Source organism: Antedon bifida, chromosome 9 (assembly GCF_963402885.1).
Source record: "Antedon bifida chromosome 9, ecAntBifi1.1, whole genome shotgun sequence".
NCBI classification, from domain to species: Eukaryota; Metazoa; Echinodermata; class Crinoidea; order Comatulida; family Antedonidae; genus Antedon; species Antedon bifida.
Window position 1 is genome coordinate 11,147,630 of NC_136234.1, and position 10,169 is coordinate 11,157,798.

The 10,169-nt window shown below is 31.8% G+C and overlaps 1 long non-coding RNA gene across 1 annotated transcript; it reads left to right on the top strand.

Moving 5' to 3' along the window:
* Nucleotides 1-1,278: 1,278 nt before the first annotated feature.
* LOC144851695 (uncharacterized) lies at nt 1,279-10,113 on the top strand. The gene is made up of 3 exons (XR_013614215.1): nt 1,279-1,328; nt 9,295-9,332; nt 9,952-10,113. It is a non-coding gene; the product is annotated as an uncharacterized LOC144851695 (long non-coding RNA).
* Nucleotides 10,114-10,169: the final 56 nt, after the last annotated feature.

Consider the following 10,169-nt stretch of genomic DNA (forward strand, 5'->3'; position numbering starts at 1 on the left):
GGAGATCTTGCCAAAACACAATTCGTCGACTGACAGTGATTCAAAGAGAGTTAAATAGGCTTAGCTGTATTTATTTGATGATATGATCTCTGATGTTTCTTAAGTTTTATACCTTTTAAAAACACATTTCTAGTAATCTATTGCTTGTAATCTTGTTCTTGTACTTTTTATTGTATATTGTTATTGAAATATGATTTATATACTTATTATTACACACAATTATGATTACTATTTTACATGTTAGGTCCATAGCAATTAATACGGTACTCATTAAATATGATTTAATAGAGAAATGAAATTGTTAATGAGCACTAATGTCAATCACCCGGTGATGTGTGCGGTCGTGTAAATCCCATGACATCACCATATTATTATTATGTAACATCATGACGTTAAATTCCTTTCTTTTTATTTACGAAAGAGGTGCTTATGATAATCAAATACATGAAAAACATTTTTACAACATAATTGAAACGGTAATGGTTTTTCTAAAGATGATTAAAACACCACAATTTTAATAGGGCCTACATTAGAAAAGAAGCTGAAGATAATTATAAAGTACATCCTTTTTATATGGGCAATTACAATTGTGTTGTCATGCATCATGCTCATAAATAAACATTTTGTTATTTAAAAATAAACAAAGGCCTACACGACATGTTTTTAGAGATATCTTGAATACGACAGTTAAAATACCATCTTTTAAATATTGTTCTGAGTTACATGAAATAAAACAAATATTGCGTTGACATTTCTTTTGACATTATCCTAAATGTAAATAAATTTGGCGAGTGGTCTTTATTGAATTTATAGCGGCGTCGTACTACTATACAAATAATGTTTGACAATTAGTGATTGCCAATGCCATTCATTATTAGTAATTAAGTCATTTTGGCCTTCAAATGAAGTGTCTAGGGATCTTGTTATTTCCTACTAATCAAGCCAACATGGCTGTTGTTTGATCGCCACTGTTAGTTAGGCCTACAGTAATTTAAATGATATCAAGAAATTCAACGGCTTGTATGTTGTGTTATGTTATTGCTCGTGTGAATGTACGAACACTAAGATTTTCATCATTAGATTCAGTTATTCTTTCAAGTCAATTTGCGGAGTGAAATTAGAATAAAGCAGTATTAGTTACTGGTATAGTTACTCGCGTTATTATCATTTGTATCGACTAAAACGTCATGTTTAGTATCGCTATGGCAACAGTGCTCAGGTCTGATTAACGTCCCCACACAATAAATTCATGCTTTATAAAACGGTAAACGACTTTGTGGTAAACTCAACAACACATGTTCGATGAACCAGTACACAGGAATATTCAGGTAGGCGCATAATTCAATGTATTTAATGAAATAGTTTCAGTGATAATAGTAAGAATGTTTATATCAATTTGAACAAAAAAACAAAAGATGGTAGATGGTAGTAGGCCTGGTGCCTGTATCTTGAAATACAAACATACAGTAAAATGGTATTTACATGATTTACGACGGCATTGAAAGATTGAGTTTAAGCATAGACCTCATATCGGTCCTCATATACATGGTATACATAAATCATAAAACATAAAATTATTTTGATAAGAATGGTATGGAAAAGGGTCGATTTTAGATTTATTGAAGGTTTATGCCATTTTAACTCGCATTTTTTATGCTTGCAATTATACATTCACAAGATCCTGTAAAAAATATATACAATAGAATCTTTATTGGTTAAAAAAAATTCATTTTGTTGACAAGCTCAAACAATTAAACATAAAGGCCTACATTTTTATTGATATTAATTTTAACCAAATGAATTAATTAATTATTAATGTTAAACACACTAATGTTGTAGATAAGGAAAACATGTTTAGGTCTATAACAATTGACAGACAAATCGGTGAACCTCTAAACGTTTTCCTTCCTAGCGGCTTACCTAATATTAAAAATGAATAGAGGCCTCGTAGAGTAGGTCTAGGCCTAAAGTAAGTTTGTAGTTTTGTTCACTTTGATCTCAGGAAAAAAATGTACATATTATAATATCATAAGTTCACACAAAACAATGACTGCTCATAGTAATGGCTATAAATTGAAAATAAAATGAAAATAAATTGTAATATTATATATATGTTTCATATCGCACACAATAATAGTTCGAGAACGAACAAATTATAATTCACAACTAAGTGCATATTTGCCATTTGATTAATTTCGTATCACGTGCCGTTATTACGGTAACAATTCTACAATACGATTCTATGATTAATTTGTGTGCAACGCGAGGTTGATCGTTCGAAAGCCAACCTTTAGGCCTAGTGTGCGCTGTCTGTAGGAGGAAACCTAACCGTTTTACTCCGCGGTCAAAATCGGAACGCTACCGTATCTTTTGGAAAGGCCTAGATGAAATCGGCAGATTAATCAAAAAGATTAACTTTACTTTATGAAACAAATTTAGATAATTATTTAGAGAGTATACACTAAACGCTGACTAATGATAGTATCGATTCTATTGAGAAAATCATAAGGTGGCTGGCCTAAAATGCGGTAGGCCTAGGCCTAAAATGCAGTAGCATCTACGTTTGAAGTGGTTGTTGACACATCTCTTAAAACAGCAAATGAATGACTTGTAGAAGCATAATTTCATTTTCATGTGTTATGATAACATCACAAGCAGATAATAATAATATGGAAACTCACACGTCGTCTGTGTTTAATGAACACTTTAGTGGGCATTCCTAATATTATCATTTCATTGACGTTAGTTGTTATGGAATCAATTTGAGATAAAGGAAATTAACATGTTCTTGAATCGTAACCAGTAAATTATTGCATTCATTTCTAACATTATTAGAAAATAACAATCGATCGTTAAGTTTATCCTTATGTACAAAGCATAGTTTTTACAACATGATCGATGAACTTCAACAAGAATAACATTATTAGATTTGCTAAGAAAAATAGTAACGGTAATGAATCATGTAAATAGTTCTATCAATGTCATTAACATTGCCTTCTAAGTAAGATGATTACAAAGCGCTTTAAGGGATTGTTTAAAGGTGCATATTGAATATAGGAACACCTTACCATACTTCACAGATAATCTGCTTAAATTTTCTTTTTTTGCGTATCAGTAATGATAACAAACCCAAAGACAAACAAAAACAACTAAAGGCCCGTCCCGTTTATACTACGGACGATAAAAAACGATGATACATAGACTTATATTTCGGACTTACAGGAAACAAAACTATTTTTATCCTAGAACTATCGTGGCGATACAACGATTGTATTGTTCGATCATGACATAATTTCATTTTAGAAAATATCAATTTCATTAAAGACAGCATAAATAATTATCCTATAGTTCTTGGATGAAAACGCTTTTGATTTCTTCTTTTATTTCAATTCAATTCAATTCAATTTATTTTCATAAGGTACATCATTGTGAAATAATATTACAGTGTGTTTTTTTTTTATAATTAGAATGCACTTATGCTGGAGAAACATAAATAAGCCCAGAGGGCTTTAAGGCTTTAAGATTAAAACATCGTCTATGAATATTTCGATGGGGTTTTTATTAGATTTTTTACTATTTGAGAAGTGAATAAAGTTAGTTTTATCAATGTTTAATGAGAGTTTGTTAGTTTTGAACCAGTTTGAGACGTGGTGAATTTCGGAATTAAAAGTTGAAATTAATTGGTTAAGGTCGGGATTGGAGAGGAAAATATTGGAATCGTCGGCAAAAAGAACATAAGAAAAAGAACTTGAGGCTTGTTGGATATCATTGATTTAGGAACAAAGTATATTTATCTAGTTATGACGACAGCACCTAATCTCACCTTGTCTAACAGACAATTTAATTAATACATTACGGAGTAGCCTAATTAACATAAACCACTTGAATTGATATTTCTTCCGTAAGCAATTCAAATTATAATTTTAGTATTTTGGTATACAATTAATAAGTTCTATGAAGTAGGCCAACTCGTTGACAGGTACAAAACAACGAAAAGCTAAATGCATTCGTACTTTATTTACACATATCTTGTAACAATAGCACAACGGATATCGGACTCGATCCCGTATTCACAGTGGACGACGGATAGGCCTAAATATCTTTGTCTCTATTTATGCCCGTTATACTTTACGTCATTCATAAATATTATTCAATTCAAGCATAACGGATTGCAACTTTCGCCGTCAAATTTCTATGATTGTATTGTTACTTGTAAAGGATTTAAATAACTCGCTGTCGTTTTGTTTAGAATGCAGGTTATTGACTGTGTCTTTTTTATTCATGAATACTGTTAGAAGGGATCATACAGTAGAGAGAGATTTGTAGAAACAGGAATTATGATCAGAATATAATCATGCTAAATAGTTCTATGTTCTTCTGTAATTCGCCTATGTTAATTAATTGATTTAGTCATTTTGATATTTTAAAAAATCCAGAAAAATGATAAAGCAAAACTTGAAACAGAATTAAGTCATAAATGTTTACCAGACATCTGAATGGACAGTGGAAATCAATCAATCAATCAATAAAACTTATATAGCGCCGATATCCATAAAGTATTGTTCAGAGGCGCTTAACAAAGTTAAACAGGAAATTAATGCTTCTGTGTACAAATGTGTGTTGAGACGATATTGACGTTTGCTGATGTCTTTGTATCTATTGGTAATGTGTTCCATAACATAGGTTCTGTAGGCCTAAATTCACGATGCCCATACGACTTAAGTTTCCATTTAGGAACGTACATGAAAGGGAAGTTGATTAGATGAACGCAATGTACGAGATAAAGTGTAATGTAAAAGTCCATTTGAAGCTTTGTACGTTATGACAAGCATTTTGAATTTAATTCGGAATTAAAAGGGTAGCCAGTGCAAGTTGAATTACTGGTTTGATGTTTTTGAGTACGAGTAAGTGATTCTGGAAGCATACATTTACTATATTCAAAATGGCAGTATTTAACACACACATTACATGCATTAAATAAAACAGATATAGGCCTAGAACTTGGAATAAAAACGCTCTACTTAATTTTTGAGCAGACAGTTATTTTAACAACAGAAAACAAGAGAATACTCGGAATAAAAACGCTCTACTTATGTTTGAACAGTTAAAGGAGAAAATACAGCCCGTCCTCGACAGTTACTCTCATGTGGTCATATTCACACTTAGGATAGCCTAATGTTATTCCAATTAAAGATGTTCCCATCCCCGTGCGTGTACAGTAAATAAAAACAATTTCCCAAAATGCTAAAGAGGTCCTTTAAAAATAGACTACCGCAAAAAAGCAGACGTTTCTGGACCCGGGTATTTATTTCACGGGGATTCGAAACCTTTTCTAAGTTATTATGCTAATACTGACATGTCTGTTGAAAATAAGGAAGCTAATACAGTAGACCACCATTAACAGGACACCTAACCCAACAAATGGTCCCTTAATAGAGGCGTTTTGAGTCTATCGTAGTGTTAAAACATATTTCCCCTCATTTCATATATAAAAATGTTCCCTTAATGGGTATCCACTGTATAGGGTTGGACCAAGTGAGGGGCTCTATTGTAGTAATTCATCTGTATAGGTAGATGTACAAAATGTAACCTATATTTCATTATCGTCGTGGTATTTAAACTATTACAAATATACTTGGAATTCATACTCAAAATAAAACTCACAGAATTCTAATTGTCGAAAAGCAAGACTGGTCAGTCTTAATTCTACCGTCTAGCTTGAATTACTACGACGATGCAAATGTTATATAATTACGAGCTTAATAATTGCTGTCCATCTTATTTTGAATCAAATTTGTCAACTGTCATTAGATATAATAATGGAGAAGTAGTTTTACTTTTCGACTAAATTACTTTCATCAAATTAGTTGCTCAGGCACGAATATCATGTAAACAGCCTAACAAAAAATTATAAAAGAAGTACGGTTTCTTGGGACATTTAAGAAAGAAGAAATATTTTAGGCATAAAAGCACTTAAAATCATTTGAAAAGGTCATTTTATTATATCCTTTAATATATAGAATCTATGTTATTTCTTATAACCATTAATACACAACGGACGGGTGGTTGTGCCGAAAGCTGCTCAGGATAGATATAGATTATACTCTGGGACAAGCACGCGGTTTCCGCTTACCGTTACAGCTCGTTTGTGTAAATTGTCCTTTATACATACATAAATAACTTGACAATACACACGATATAAGTCAAGTAGATTAACAATTAGCTTATATAGTATTTCTTTTGAAATGAAGGTTTTGCTTCAAATACCATAAAATGATTTTGAACAAAATAATTAATGGCGAAAAAATAGCACTCCAAACGGTTTAATATGATTTGATACCCTACTCGATTCTATACGTAAGTTCGCCATTTTCCTTTTCCTATAAAAGTCATCATATATTTGAATCGATTCATCACTGCTAACTATGCGCATTCTACGAATAGTGTAAATAAAGGAACGTGATTTTTCCCGAGAGGCGATTTTCAATAAAAGCTTTATTGTTTTGTTTGCTAAAAATGTAGGTCTACTACTCTTCTTCTGCAGTTAAAGTTTATGTTAAATCAAGATTTGATATCCATTAAGAAATAAAGTTTATTCCAACAATTTTAATAATTGTTCTTACTGAATCTCAAAATAGTTAAAAAATAATTAGTATTAATTATAAATGTCAATATCAATTACTGATTACTCAAAAACATTTATTATAATTAGGCGTGTGGTAATATTTAATTAGTAGCCATTGCTCGATGCCTAAGCATAGTAAAAATACATGCATGATTGTCTAATTAAAGGTTCATCTCATTGACAAATTCTTGAAAATTTAAGCTTGATGTTTTGTAGAATTTTCAAACTTTAATGTGCATTCCATATCAATTACCTTTGTGCAAGGTAAAAGCTTCAAACTGAATCTGAACTGATCTACCGAATTTTCTTATTATTACTTATTTTTATATTAATAATTATTATCGTTGGCTTCTGTAACCATCGGAGTACGAAGCACCCAAAGTAGAACACACTCAACAGTAGCACCTAAATTGATTCCTTTGCATGGAAACGTTCTATTCCATAAAGTAGTTATATAAGCGACAGGTTTTTGTGAAATACCTACACTTGTATAAAGTTAGTAAGTCATCTAGGCCTACAGTAAACAAATTAAAGTCGGCCACATGACTCAGTGCTTATTCCAGTACTTAATCAGCAGCTAATCCAGTATAATCAATTATTACTACTAAAATAGAATGCACCTCAAACAAATTCAAGTACTAGTGTTCCAATGATTATCAGGTTAAATTGTTAGTATGTACTAGTTATTATATCAATTGCATAAAATGGACCTTTAAGTAAAATATTATTATTAAACCTATGTGATAACGGTACAATCATTGCTGAGATTGGACTTCAGAGACAGGATATCAGACAGTATTGTCCTTTTTAGTCGCGTGCAACACGACTCTACAGCTCACTATGTCGGTCGGTCGGTTGGTCGGTAAACACTAACTTCAGCACGCGACTGCAGCCATGTATATGGCCTTGTTAGTTCAGAGTTCCCTGTAAAATATGGTTATTCCGATATATTTACCATATCATACCAATACCATAAACAAGCTGTGGTTACTAAATTCAAGTACTAGTAGTAGTATCGAATTTATAACTCTACGTTTGGTATCATTGGATTCTATAAAACTAACAGAAATGTATATTTTTAAGCGATATGATTTGATTGTTGGAACCGAACTAATGAGAATTAAGCTAATAAAATTGGTGAAAATGTCATAACAACAAGGCCAACAGCCATAAGTCGCGTGCTAAAACGCATAGTGATACCGGACCGACAGACCGACATAGTGAACTATAGAGTCGCGTCCACGCGACTAAAAACGTAAAAAAATAACAAGAGTAAGTAGACATTGTATATAAGGAATGATTGGATTTGAATATGCGAATACAAGTTTGTAGAATAATATAATTGTATGTGGTAAACATACCCACGCACATTTATACACTTTGCCAATTAAACGTTCTGATCAAATACAAAATTGTCCTATTCCTTTTTATTCTCTGACCAGTAACAATATTTGGTAACATTGTGCAACAAATGGTCCAACACTTGATTGCCTCTTTAATGTCTGATAAGTAGAAGTCAGTGGAGCTGTAGCTTGGTGGTTTAGATGATCGACTACCGATCTCAGGTTTCTGTGTTCAAATCCTGTCAGATACCAGTGTTTTGTGTAGAGCATATTGGGTATTATCCAACTCTCGCCGCATTGCTTGTATCCTTAGGCAAGATACTTTACTTACGTTTGCCTCTCTCCACCCAGGTGTATAAATGGGTACCCGGTTACATCAAGACACAACTTTGCGCTGATTACTAGCTGCATTATAGGAGTATGTTTCCATACGTGTTTGATCCAAAAAATGATGTAATAATGTTCAGCGCTTAGAGAGCTTGCTTGTATGCGCTATATAAGAATGAACTATTATTATTATTATTATTTTTTTTGTTTTTGATTATGAAGGAGACCGCCGTATTACCCATGAACCTTAACGACTATGTGGCCACCTGGCCTCTCCAGGAGACTTGTCTCCAAACTGTCATACTTTAATCTGACCAGTAACTATATTTTCTAATATTGTCCAACAAATGGTCACATGATTGCCTCTAATTTAACATTAACCATATTTAGATATTTTTTATTTTAAATTTTCCAAGAAATGCATGGTCCTATTCTTTCTTTAATATCTGATCAGTAACCCTTACTCAGCCATTGAATAATATAAACGTTGACCGCCAAATGGACCAAACTTGCTTACCTTTTAAATGATCTCTTCTATAAACATTAAATTTAGGCCGAATTTCTCTCGAATATTCCAATTCATAATTACCTCTATAATAATATGGCCAGTAAAAATTAAATAGTAGATTTGATGATTTTCCATCAACGGTTCTATTCTGCATCTTAAATTTCATATTTAGTAGCCATTGAATATTTTATAAACGTCACCAAATAGACACAATGCATCATTAACTTTTAAATATTATATAAGTGTTCTAACCATTTGTCATTACATGTACGTCCCCTGTAATATTCCAATTACCTCTTTAATTTCTCACCATTAACTATGGTTCATGCCGAGCTACACCAAATGAATGAATCCAACTCTATTGATTACATAATGATAGTCACGCTTAGTGAATGCCTTTTGATTTCTTAGTATTTTGCAAACAGTTATATATAGGCCTACACTATTGTAAAAGAATGTGTAACACACACTGTTTGTTATCTCTGTTGCAGCAACAATAAGAAATATCGACTGCTTGGAAACCTTAATGGTAAGTTATTTCTTCACGTTTTTATAGCTAAATCAATATTCTGTAAAAGTATTAATTTAAATGAAGAACTGTTTAAAATGTATAACTGGTTTTTGCTAATGATACTTTGCGTACAAGAGTGTTTTTTATTTGAAGTAGATGTACGTAATGTACATGAACACACTTACGGCATCATGAACTGTAGGTGAAGTAAAAATCAATCAATCATTATTTGAATACATAGACTTTTGTGTTCAAACCAATGGTTTGGAAACTGTTACTATAATAGCTTTACTAAAAACTCATTGACAAAAAATGAATATACTATTTCATTATTTATCATAATTAGGATTCGGATTACAAATTATTTTAAAGTTCTTGCAGCCTAGAAAACATATTATCTAAAGTAATTACCTCTTACTAAAAATTTTTTTTAATAAATTAGTGTTTGTAGACTTTTACCATTTAAACATTTATGCCCTGTGTCCCTACTGCCGTACTTTTACCTCGTTTTTTTAAAGAACTAAATAAAAACAATCCACGATTCCAAAAACGCACAGTCAAATGAAATTAGATTTGACTGTATATTTTTGTATGTGTTTTAAAATTTTAAACCTTGTTATTTATCTTTCTTGTTTAGATGTATCGAATCAAATAAAAAACGGCGGGCATAGTGCAGTAAGCTAAGTGAATAGCCTATAGCTGAAATTTGCTGACATTATGGATAGTCGCCATTCTTTTCATCATAATAATACACAGTTTGAGACAGTTTTATAGCTTTTCATCAACAGGAAAATATGGTATAATACTATTACTCGGAGATAACCCACTATATTTGAAAGGAAATTACGTTTTGTC